The 12,433-nt window shown below is 43.6% G+C and overlaps 1 long non-coding RNA gene across 1 annotated transcript; it reads right to left on the bottom strand.

Annotated features, from left to right (window-relative positions):
* Nucleotides 1–2,796: 2,796 nt before the first annotated feature.
* Nucleotides 2,797–8,043, bottom strand: LOC113462716. Its single transcript, XR_005512489.1, has 3 exons — nucleotides 7,568–8,043; nucleotides 3,654–4,050; nucleotides 2,797–3,539 (listed from the first exon to the last, which is right to left on the bottom strand). It is a non-coding gene; the product is annotated as an uncharacterized LOC113462716 (long non-coding RNA).
* Between the last annotated feature and the right edge of the window lie 4,390 nt (nucleotides 8,044–12,433).

The raw sequence follows: 12,433 nt of genomic DNA, 5'->3' as shown, positions 1-12,433 counted from the left end.
CTCTATAAAAGAAAAACCCCTCCTCCTTAGAGGGGGTTGAACTCTGAAATTGAGGAGATATATTTTCTCCTTCCTTCTACACATTAGCCCCCTCTGACTTAAGCATCGGAGGACCGGCACCGGAAACCCCGGCCACCGGCTTTTTGCAAGTTTCCCAGAGGACGCCGCTCGTCGACGGACCGCCACCCGCCAACTTTCGCCGGAGCTCCTCCCTCTCAACCCAGTGGTTGCCTCCAGGTCCAATTTTCAGCAACAATATCCTTTCACAATATTCACGCTAGATATATAAGAAATACAGTGTTGCTTCCGGGTGAAATACTCGTCTTGCTTCTACTCTAAACAAACAAGGAAAAGAAAACTATAAGCCAAGGCAAGAATAATTTGTAAAGATACATATATACATAAAAAATACCACCCTAAGGGTTGAAGGTGGTGGATCGTCCAACTATAACCACTAGGATGGAGGCAATTAGGTGGGAATGTAATGATATGTGGCATGTTGGACTTTGGTCCACCAATTAGAAACATGGACAAGACTCATTTCATCATGGAATATCATGAAGTATAGTGAAGGTGAGACTCAAACCTGGAGCCCATGCCAGCTGGCACCTAACCTTTTGATATTATACTAATTTAACCATTTGGAAGCCTCTCAATTATAGAGTTTAAGTAATTGAATCAACTTGACACAAATATCATAGCTCAACACAAATATCTAAACCAAGAACTTCTCGAAAAGTTTAACAGTTCATAATCACGCGAATGTGCCAATATTAACATGTTGTTCTGGCATATGAATTTGAAACTTTGCAAAGCCATGAGTATATGCCCACCTACCAATGCACTTCTCCACTCACAATACTAGGAGAAGTGCAGCATTCTATTGTCGGTTTTACGTCCGTCCTTTGCAAGCTGGTACGATGATACGAGTTAAGCTTCTGCAAGTCAACTTAGATAAACAAAATATTTTCACTAATGCCATGGCATGTCTTAACAGGCATTAAGGGCTCCACTTCATTGCTATCAGGGATTTTCTATATATCCAACCTAGTAGAAGCTGTTTAAACATTTTTAGCTGTTAGCTAGAGCTGATCTTCTTTCCGCACAATGGGTTACATGCGATCGAGGTGAATCAAATGATATTATTTATGTGCAATGGGTTACTTTCAACATCAATTAAATAATCCGCAATAGTTAGTTATACATGGTCCTAGGTTTACAGAGGAGTGAAACTTGTCCCCCTCAGCCTTCTCCTCCAGTTCCCGACAATGAGGTGCCATTAGCTTCAGGCTTTGCCTAGATTCCTTCTCCAAAGATTTCGGCATTCCTAAAATGACAGGGTACGGTTGGAAGCTTGGATGATGGTTATTACTTTTTTTTATATATGTTACTAGGCGGAATAGCGTAAAGGGAGACCCTTCAACTTTAAAGCGGTACCTCCTTGGCTCTTTCCTTAGACTTCAATCAACCATATCCAATGTCTGAAAATTCCAATGCATCTTTACTCTTGTTTACACTAGAAAGCCCTAGTTGTGGGAGACCACGACGTGGAATAAGTGATTTTTCATAAAGGCTAAGGGTATACTTTCGGACTTGGCACCACTGGCATGTTCCAATGGATAAGCGTGAGAAAATCCTTATCATTATCATAGTCTTGATGTCAGTGGAGCGTGAGAAAATCCTAGAACAAGAATGTTTTATTTGGTTAGAATGATGGCATTCAGTATTTCACTTTGGCTAGCTTAGGGCTTCAGTTGGGTAGCAAAGTCAGAAGGGTAAGGCATAGGAGGTAGGATCAGTAGATTGGACTTTTGTTGATATGGACTTGCTCTGGGATCAGTAGATTGGAACCTTTTGTTGGATGTTCTGATTGGGCAATGGGCATAAAAAATGTTATTATATAAGGTGACATATTCAAGATTATTCACTGAGGACTTGCGGTTATAGGAATGGAATGGGTAAAGGTTTGTGGTAGTGTGCGAATCAGGAGCCAATTTGTCCACTTCAAGAGAGGAAGAAGAAATGAAGTAGCTGGATTTACTGAAATCACGAGGACCGTCGGGTCCTAAAATAGGAAGCTAACAGTTAAATCCATGTATAACACGGCCCATGGGCCAAGCTATAAAGGCCCACAGTGCATTGTTTTTGTGTAAACAACTTAAGATTCTGATGCCAGATTCAGTACAAAATTGTAGTGGTACAAAGAAATGTTGATGGCTTATGAGTATAGTTGTGTAGCATATGACTTTGAAGGCACAACATTAGGCACATTAAGGCTGCAGCCGAGCTTAATTGAGTTGGGTCGACGGCAAATCCTAACCCAGCTAAATTGGGTTTGAATTGGGTTGAGGTGCAAATCCTAACTCAGCCTCCGAATGGGATTTCTTTAACCAAATCCAACCCAGGCTCATCTTAGACTAAATTTGGATTAAATTATGTTAAATCAAATTTTGTTAGGCCACATTACTTAGATTGGCTCATGTTGAATAGGGAATTTTTAAGATATTGAAAATATATTTTTATTAGATTAGTATTTATTGGATTGAGATCTCAACCATTTTTCAATACAGATGGTAGACATGCATTACAACACTATAAACATGTGCGATACACAACTATATATGAATTGGATTCATGATTAGGTTAGGGTTGGATTCATCTTGGACTTAAACTCAACATTAACCTAAGCCTATCAAGCCCAACTCATAGTTAAAAAACCTTGACCCAATTCTACCTAAACCCAAGCCACACCCCAAAGGCACATGGTCTTCACCCCTAACCATAATTATGCATGAAACAGCTTTCCAAGGATCGACTTTAAAATTTATTCCCCTTTTCTTTGACATTCTTATAAAATATTATATAAAATATTACTATACATAGGGAGTGCATACGTGAAACTTTCTGTTCTCAGTCTAGTGGTCTGGATTGACGCCAACGTAATCCTCCATGCTATCAGCAATAACAAATCATCTCACCATTGTTCCTGATGTCCACAACTCTCACCACGATGCACATTTAGTACTGCCACAAGATAAAAAACTTCCCCCGGCACCAAGCAGTAGGTGGCCAAGTCCATTGATAAGCAAACTAGTTCCGTGTATCATCATCAGCTTGCTAATGGTTTTTTCGAGTACTCGGCCTCGTAAAGATACAAGCTGAAGCAAGTGTAGTTCCATATTTGGATTGTCTATATAGACTTCGTCCACTAAGTTCGTAACCAGGTTTTCCCAGCTATATGGAGACTAGAGATTTAGATTATGATGAATGGAGCTAGACCGCATCCAACATACATTAAAACGTGATTGGAGTTTGTCCAATTTCACCAAACAAAAGAGCACTTCATCACATCTTGTTTGGTGAAATGATTAGAATAGTCAATCATCATGTATAATTTGTGTAGACATATAAGCAACATGATTGTGAAAAAAAAATTGAACTTAAAGAGTTGACAGACTTGGTTCTGAGAAGACATACCTCGCACATCTGTGGGGTGATATTCCTGTATTGCAGCTGCTGGGGTTGGTGGGGCCAACCGACTATATGGGTAAAAAAAAAAAAGGTACAGCTGATTAGTTGATCCTTGTTTTTGAACCATCCATCTAGAAGGGAGGCAGTAGTAAAAAAAATTGCATGGATATGCATACACCCACCCATTCGGGGCCAAGGGTACTTAGCAGCCTCATCAACCAGCGTCTCCACCACCAGTTTCCAGGCTTATATATGGTTCACCGACATCAGCTTCAGTTGTGATGTTTATAGCTAGCTTATTAGTGTTCTCCAGCAGCCTTGACATCACCTTCTATTGTTTAATCACTCATATTATCATATGTTCCAGTCTTATCACTATAAATAGTTGTAGGCCATCCCACAGTTTCACCCCTGGTATGCCATATCGGAACAAATTGGACGGTACCGACACTGGTACCGGTGGCATACCGATACTCGGTACGCCAAAAAAACTACATACTGTATCGTACCAACACTATGCTAGTGTGGTACCGATACGGAGTCCAATACCGATACGGTGAATCTTGGTTTCACATGCACCTGTCACATTATCCAAGCATATATGTCAGAAAATATTTGTATTTAAGTTTAAGAAAAAATGTACCCTAGGCCTGTCCGCCATCATTTTTTGAACATTGAGAACGAGAGGCTGAAATAATTAGAGTAAACTAGGAACTTAGAAAGATAACAAAGAAACTAAGTAATCTAAATTGGAAAAGAAAGAAGATAGCCTAAATAAATTGTGCATCCGACGAGTAGTGGGGTCCTGAGCTAAGCCGAGGCTAAACCTCGGAAATCTTAATGCCATAATGCCTTTCAAATCCTCCTAGCCATTATCCTACTGCAATAATTCTTGCTAAGAAGAATGCCCATGTTGTGGCAATTCCACCCAGAAGGTAATGGGTTACTCCTACAGCACGTCCTTGTACAATGCTCAAGGCTCTAGGCTGAGTAGCAGGAGCAACTTTGAATTTGTTATGAGCCCAAACGATGGATCCAATGAGTTCTTGCCAATAACCACATCACGTCATGGTAACAGCCAAATGGAAGCCAGCGACAACCACGATAGACACCTCGTTTTTTTCTCTTTTCTTTTTTGTTTGGGAGGGGGACGCGTGTAAGACCTTATTTTATTAAAAAAAATGGCAAAATATGAATTATGAACACATACTGCAACTGTCAAGATCTTAATGGCTCCATTTCACTGCAGACTCTACACTTGTCTGTTCGTTTATAAATTCACAGACCCAACAGGGTTCTTGTTATAAAGAATATGAAAAATTTATTACTAAAAAAACATCATAATTCTCTGAAAATATAGAATGTTATAATAATTTGCATGTGCAAGTTGTCACCTACCCGACCAATAAGGACTGCAAGAACCACAACAGCTACACCAAGCCCTACTGTGCCAATGAAAGTAGCAATATCATTCAAGTGTACCTTTTGCAGAATAAGGCACCACATATAAAGTTAAATAGAGCAGGTTGCTTAATGCAATAAAATTCATAGGATATATCATCAAAACGAGAAACAAACATGTAAAGGCGTTTCTTCACCAGTATCTTCTGAGATAATAGCTATTTATAAACCCCACATGATATCAATTCCAACAGTAGTTAGCAGCTACTAAAAGCTTCCTAAATAACTTTTCTAGCCTTAACAATGATGTAAGAATATAGTGGGCTAATTAGCCTTTGTCGGAGATAATTTTGTTGGCTCCTAAACGAAGCTAAGTCCTCCAAAAATCTGTGCTTAAATCCCTTCTGAATTTTCTCTGATCACCTTTTATCCTTCAACCTAAATCTAAGAGCCCCTCTTTTCATCAAGACTGTCTTTAGACTGTGTTCAAAATTCAAGCTAACCCCAAATGGTATTTTTCATAAATTAGTCTTCAATAACATTAACTATCAGCAATTCTTAGTGTCCTCATTTCCTAAAGGTCCGAAAACATTCTATAAAAATGTGAAAGAAGTATCCAAGTCGTATACCCACATACGTGCTCATGGGTTTTCATCATCCAAAGGTCATGCACTGGACTTCTAAATCTAAAAAAAATCTTTGACGCGTATCATCATAATTTAGCAGTTTTGTCACTCCCATGCTCCATCAATTATGATGTTTTTGCCAAAATCTGCAATATAATTGGGGAAAAAATCCAACATTTCGACTAATAGATCCTTTAGTAACTAAGTTAAACTCAATAGCCATTACATCTGGTTGTTGTGAAGTAACCATAATATTAGACAAGATTTTTGGTATAGCAGTTAATTTTAAAAGCTTTCTTAATGGCAAATCCAAACACAGTCATAATTTTTAAGGATCGTAACCTAAAAGATAAATGTTCTCTTCAGCTTTATCATGCATGACATTGCAGTGCCTAAATAAGAGATGACATCTTTTGGAAGTATAAGAAGTATAGGCAATTTAAGTTACTATGACATGGTAGAATTAGTGCTAGATCAGGGATATCGTCATGTATGATTTCTTTTAGCCATAAGTTCTAATGGATAAACAGATCTGGGTTCCTTAAATTACAACTTGTATAAGTTATTGCTCGAGTCTTGGCCTTGATGGGGAATATTACAAACAAATTATGCTTCTATAGGGCAAATCACCCTCACAAAATTTCATTATCGCCCCAGCAATCTGGGGGAAAATGATAACAGAAGTTGATCAAGGATCATTAATCATAAGAAACCAGCAAGCCTCCACCTCCTGGGCAACTCATCGGAGATTTTTCACATGAAAGAAAGAAAAATACAGGAAAAAAAGGATGTATATACCATCATCGGCCTCCAACACAAAGAAGCAACCATTTGTAATTAATAACAGAACCACTGTTTTAGGAAAGGACGCAGCTTTCACAGGACTACCATCATGACCATCACAGAATATATATTTATATAAGCTGCCAGAGGAAATGGCCTTGACATTTACAAATTCATAAGTTGTAGAAAAAAAAAATAATTATCATATTTAACAAATAAAGAAAAGCAATAGAAAGGTATCGAGAGGAATGGCATGTGGAGTTCACTAGGAGGAAACGAAACTTTGGCCCCATTTACTGGAAATATTGTGCAGTTTCCAATAGGCTGCAGCAATAGCCTGCAGAACAATAGATCTTCCAAATTGCAAAGAGTACAATTTTTCACATTCTATTTCCACTTTTTTCCCCAAATATTCAGCAAGTGATGTTATGAAATATAGGAAAAGTATGAATTCGCAAACTCAAGAGTAAAGAAGTTCATTTTGTTTGAAACAGCATGAAGAATATGTAGCAAGGAATTAGTCAAGTGAACAATTCCTGCAGAAAAGCAATACTAATATGTTTAAATAAAAGAAGTATTTCATGGATGGCTGTAGTGGGCAGAGTATGTGCCAGATTTAACAAATTCTATAGAAAGTATTGCAGTAGCCATTGATACACCACTTGGTAGCAACAGGGAATACGATCCAGGACTCTGAAGCATAAAAAAGGCATCTAAGCAAAGCAGCGTCAGGATGGTACAACAACATAGAATTTGGTCTCGAGGATAGTGTGGGAGCTCATTCAAGTTCTCTTTTGTCATATTATTGCTCAAAGAAAAAAACAAGGAAAAAGAGTAAAGAGTAATGGAGGAAAAGGGAATCCATGCAAGACCAACACCTTCATTACGTGAGAAAGATCACTAAACTAAAAACAAACTAAGAAGTTCAAATAAAAAAGATGAGTGGAGAACATGAAGAACTTGTTGTTGGACGGGAGTAGATTCAAAACATTTGAAAATGTCATAAACCTTGATACTAAGGAAACAATCGCTAATTTTCCGTGACTAAAATAAGAAAACTTGAAAAGCTGGGTTCTCAAATCCCCGGATGCTGTGGACGAAATCCCTACCGCGTATCTTCCATTGACCTCCATAACCTATGAATTCTTGAGGAACCGCAGAAGCAACTCAACACATGAAATAAATAACAGCAAAAGAAATTAAAGAAACCTTAAAAACAAAATCTTGAAAAAGAACGCAACTTAGAAAAGCCAAGAAGGGAAGAGGAAAAGGAAGCTCAAATTCACCATTTATTACAGCACCGTGTTCTTAGTCTCAAGACCTTCCGCAACGAAATCAAGACGGCAGCAAGCGGCTGCCTGCAGTACAGCAGCAGACCATCCAAGACTGCCTTGCCATTAGAAATAGAAGTCTTCTGCTTCAGAACGCAGCAAACACTCGTCCAGGAATCATCACAGCCTCTTATTGGAGACCCCACGGCACCAACAAAAAAAAACAAAAAAACAGAAAAGAAGCAAGAAACCCCTTAGAAAAGAAGAAAGGGGGATGGAAGAGAGGGAGAAGCATAAGATAACGGACATTGCCCATCTGGAAGAATCATGACGAGAAGACGAAGAAAGAGAAGAAGGGTATCATGATCTTGAAAAAGATTACCAACCGGAGACCTAGGGTTGGGAGACTTTTTGAATCGAGGGAAAGAAAACGCGGAATAGGAATAGGAGAAGACAAAGGAGGAGGAGGAAAAGGGAAAAAAAGGAGACCCTTCTTTCTTTCTTTCTTTTTTTTTTTTTTTTTTTTTTTTTTTGATGAAACGGGCATTTCATACAACACGAGTACGAATACACCCAATAGAGTCAGAAAACAAAAGGCCCCGAAGAGCTCTGGGCAACTCACACTCGCCTGACCATAGGGTGCTTCCTGAGTGGCTCGCAACATATGCCGCCACCCAGTCGGCCGCCCCATTGGCCTCGCGATATACATGCATGGCCTGGAAACTAACCTCCCTCGTCATATCCCAAATGTCATGGATCAGAGGGTGAACTCCCCCATAGCTGCACGAGCCCTTTCGGACCCAGCTGATCACAGTAGCAGAATCTCTCTCTAACAGGACAGAAGTCGCCTGAAGCACACGCCGCACATAGCACATACCCATCCAGGCTGCCCGCAGCTCTGCCCCAGGAACCGAAGTGTCAAAAATCTGACAGCCCCCTGCCACCACCACACCAGAGCTCGGTCCCCTGATAACAAAACCAGCCCCTCCTCTCCTACCTCCATCCAAGACTGAGCCATCAAAATTGACCTTGAGGAAACTCGGGGGTGGGGGCTCCCAGGTAAAAAATACCCTATGTGAAGCTGCCGAAGCAGAATGGGGGCCCCAGGTGTCCCGAGCTATCAAAGGTCTATGGGCTAAGTCTACATGTCTAATCTCTGCTGCCTGAGCACTGGCCCGCTCCATCACAAAACGCGGTGAAGGCCTACCCTCGCCAAAAACACGGGCATTCCTGGCCAGCCATATCTGATAAGCTGTACAAGCTGCCTGAATAGCCATCCTGCGCCTCAGAGGGGTGCTCGCCCATCGCTGGACCCTCTCCAAAAAACAGTCCCTCCGACTCCACGCATCCTCCGGAATCCCAGTCAGCCTCCAAGCATCCCGCACCCGATCGCACTGGAATAGGACATGATCCACCGACTCGTCCTCCCCACAATCCGGACATAGAGGAGAGAGGCCCACTCCTCGTCTGCTCAGCACTGAACACGTCGGCAAACACTCCCAAGCCACCTTCCAGAGGAAAAGAGCAGCCCTCTGGTGTAGCCCAAACCTCCACACCCAGCCACAATCTAGGCCTGGCACAGACTCCCGCTGAATAACTCGGAAAACATCACCAACCCCGACACTCGCTCTGCAAGTAGTGCTCCAGACCCTGACATCCGGACCTGCAGACACCGGAATGGGAAGTGCCCGAACCCGCTCTGCCAAATACTCTCCAAACAGCTGGTCAAGTCTGTCACCATCCCACTCTGCCGCCCCCGGCCTGAGAAGGTCAGAAACCCGGAGTCCCTCTGCCCCCGATCCACTAAACATCGTCGGCCATAATCTCAATGGGAGCGCATCCACCCATGAGTCCTCAGTCACATCAATACTCCGTCCATCGCCGATCAACCATCTAGTATGAGCCAAAGCCATCGGCAAGTGCCGCCCAATCTCTCGCCATATAAAGGAAACTCTGCGGCCCCCTACCGCCTGTACAGTGAATCCCGCACGACCGTATCTAGCTAACATGATCTGGCTCCAAAAGCCCTGTGGCTCCAAAACAACCTGTACAGCCCGTCGTGCCAGTAGAGCCTCGCGCCGCGCCTGGAGTGACTGCACCCCTAAACCTCCCTCCCGCAGTGGCAAACATACCCTCTCCCAGGCCATCAAATGTACTCCGCGACCTCCCCCACCAGAGCCCCATAGGAACTTCCTCATGAGCCTCTCAATCTCCTCCAGTACAGTCTTCGGCACAACAGTATGTGCCATCAAATAAATAGGCATAGAGCATAGAACTGACCTGATCAGCGTCAATCTGCCCATCATAGAGAGAGAGGACGCTCTCCAACCCTCGAGTCTGCTCCGCACCCTCTGCACCAAGGTAGAGCACTCCGCCACCCGCAGCCTCCTCCCTGTAAGGGGGACCCCCAGGTAAACCAGGGCCCCCTCCTCCTCCTGCATCCCTAGGATCGCCCTGACCTCCCGTCGCACCCTCCGCTCCGTGCTCGGACTGAAGTGTATGGCAGATTTTTGGAGATTGACTCTCTGCCCAGACATCTCGCAGTACTCCATCAAGACCCTCCGAAGGGCTCTCGCATCAGTCCCTCTCGCCCGAGTGAGCAAGAGGCAGTCATCTGCAAACAATAGGTGAGAAATGGGGGTGCCAGGAGCTGGACTATAGGCGACCAACTCCCGATTCCCACAAGCAGCATGCAAAGCACGAGAGAGTACATCAGAGCAAATAATAAAAAGATACGGGGATAGTGGACATCCCTGATGCAGACCCATAGTAGCTCGAAAGAACGGCGATGGCGTGCCATTAATCAAAATAGAGAAACTGGGCCTCTGCACACATCCCAAAATCCAGTCAATCCAAATCTGGTGGAAACCAAAGCTCTCCAGCGCCCTCCGAAGAAAATCCCACCGTATCCGGTCGTAGGCACGCTCCATGTCCAACTTCACAGCCATCAAACATCGTCTCCTCGAGGCACGCACTAGGTCCCCCATCAGCTCCTGAGCTAGCAGAATGTTGTCAGAAATACTCCTCCCGCCCACGAAAGCTCCCTGCTCCTGGCTAATGATCCTCGGTAAAATATCCTTCATCCTCCCCACTAAGATCCTCGCGACCACCTTGTACAAAGTAGTGCATAAACTGATGGGTCTATAATGACTCGGCTCTGAAGCATCCAGCCGCTTCGGTATCAATGTTATAAAAGTGGCCTTCCACTCATCTGCCATCACCGACCGACTAAAATAAAGCTGTACTGCCTCCACCACACCCCTCTGAATGATGTACCAATACCTCCGAAAGAAAAAAGGTGGAAACCCATCCGGCCCTGGGGCCTTATCCTCAGCAAGACTCCATAGCGCCTCCTTCACCTCCATCTCTGATACGGACCGGATCAAAGCTGCATTTTCTGTCTCCCCAATGCAGGCCCTCGGCCTGGGGAGGTGACCTGTAACATATGATCCATCATCCTCCATCCATCTCGATCTAAAGAACTCCACTAGCACCTGTCTCACTGCAGCATCCTCCTCAACTCGCTGTCCTGCCCCCACCCGCAAGGAGCGAATCATGTTCCTCTGCCTTCTAATGACTGTCGACCGGTGGAAGAAGCTGGTATTTCGGTCACCATCCTTAACCCACTGTACTCTAGATTTCTGTCTCCAAAAGATCTCCTGCTGACGAAGCAAAGAGTGGTGGGTAGCTAGCGATCGCCGTAAGCCCGCCATATCCTCCACCGTGAGCTCCTCTCCTCGATCCTTCCGCCCCTGAAACTCCGATATCTGAGCCTCCACCACTTCTAACCTCCGAAAGACATTGCCGACGACCTCACGGTTCCATCGGCGAAGGCGCCGTTTGGTAAGCTCCAGCCGACGCGACACCCTCTGCATAGCGTCACCCCGCACTGGCATACCCCAAGCCTCCCTAACCACATCCCAAGACTGGGGGTATGACAACCAAAGCTTCTCGAAGCGAAACGGGCTGCTATGTGTGGACCCCGATACTGTGGAGATCAAGGAGACCCTTCTTTACCGACCGATCTCCGCGACCATGAATCGACTTTGGATTTCCTAGGGAACGGAGAGCTGCAGCTATTTAAATAGAGTGCGAAGTAGCCGTTAAAAAGGCCCCGGCGCTTACGCGTTACGCGATATCTAATTTGATCTGGAGCGTTAAATGCACAGAGAACTTTTAATCTGGAGCGTTGAGCGAGCGCACACGCTATCTGGGCTCTCTGCGCGTCCCTGCCTTGGGTACTATTTGGTACTATTCAGACTATCTCACCTATCTATCGTAGGTAGACATGAGAGGGATCTGGAAATGATTGATCACATCTTCTTCCAATGCACTGGATAACAACTCAGCAATTTGAAAGACCTCTGTTTCTCTCTTCTTCTTCTTTTTTGCTGGAACCTCTGTTTCTCTACTAACCAAGTTCTTCGCTTCATTCTATCCAAAGCAGATTCTGAAGAGAATCAGTGGTGACAGTCTTATTTAGCCCATCTTTTATGGATTGTGTGGAGGCGCAGGAATGAGTTCTTGTATCAAGACCAAGATAGAGGGCCTGTGGAGTTTCTTATTACTACATACTGAATGGTTAGTGAACGGTTCAGCTTTATGAATGATAGAAGAGCTCTGTGAATGGTTGTCTTATACTGCAGGACTTTGTGGAATCTTGTCAACAAATGCTTGTTCATTGCCAACTTCCATGACCGGCTTTCATTAAAATTAGCTTTGACGGCTCTTTCAATCAGAGCCGTGCAGAGGATTTGTTATTCGCAACAGTTTGGGAAGGATTCTTCTAGCTGGTTCTTGTCCACTTCAAGCTAGCTAGTTCAATTCCTGCTCAGATTGAAGGCAGGAATAGAACATCTTCAGACTCCAGAGCTTCTCTTG

The sequence above is a fragment of the Phoenix dactylifera genome, chromosome 7 (genome assembly GCF_009389715.1).
Source record: "Phoenix dactylifera cultivar Barhee BC4 chromosome 7, palm_55x_up_171113_PBpolish2nd_filt_p, whole genome shotgun sequence".
Classification (NCBI taxonomy): domain Eukaryota; kingdom Viridiplantae; phylum Streptophyta; class Magnoliopsida; order Arecales; family Arecaceae; genus Phoenix; species Phoenix dactylifera.
The sequence above is the reverse complement of the archived record's forward strand: the minus strand, read 5'-3'. Positions and strand labels throughout refer to the sequence as shown.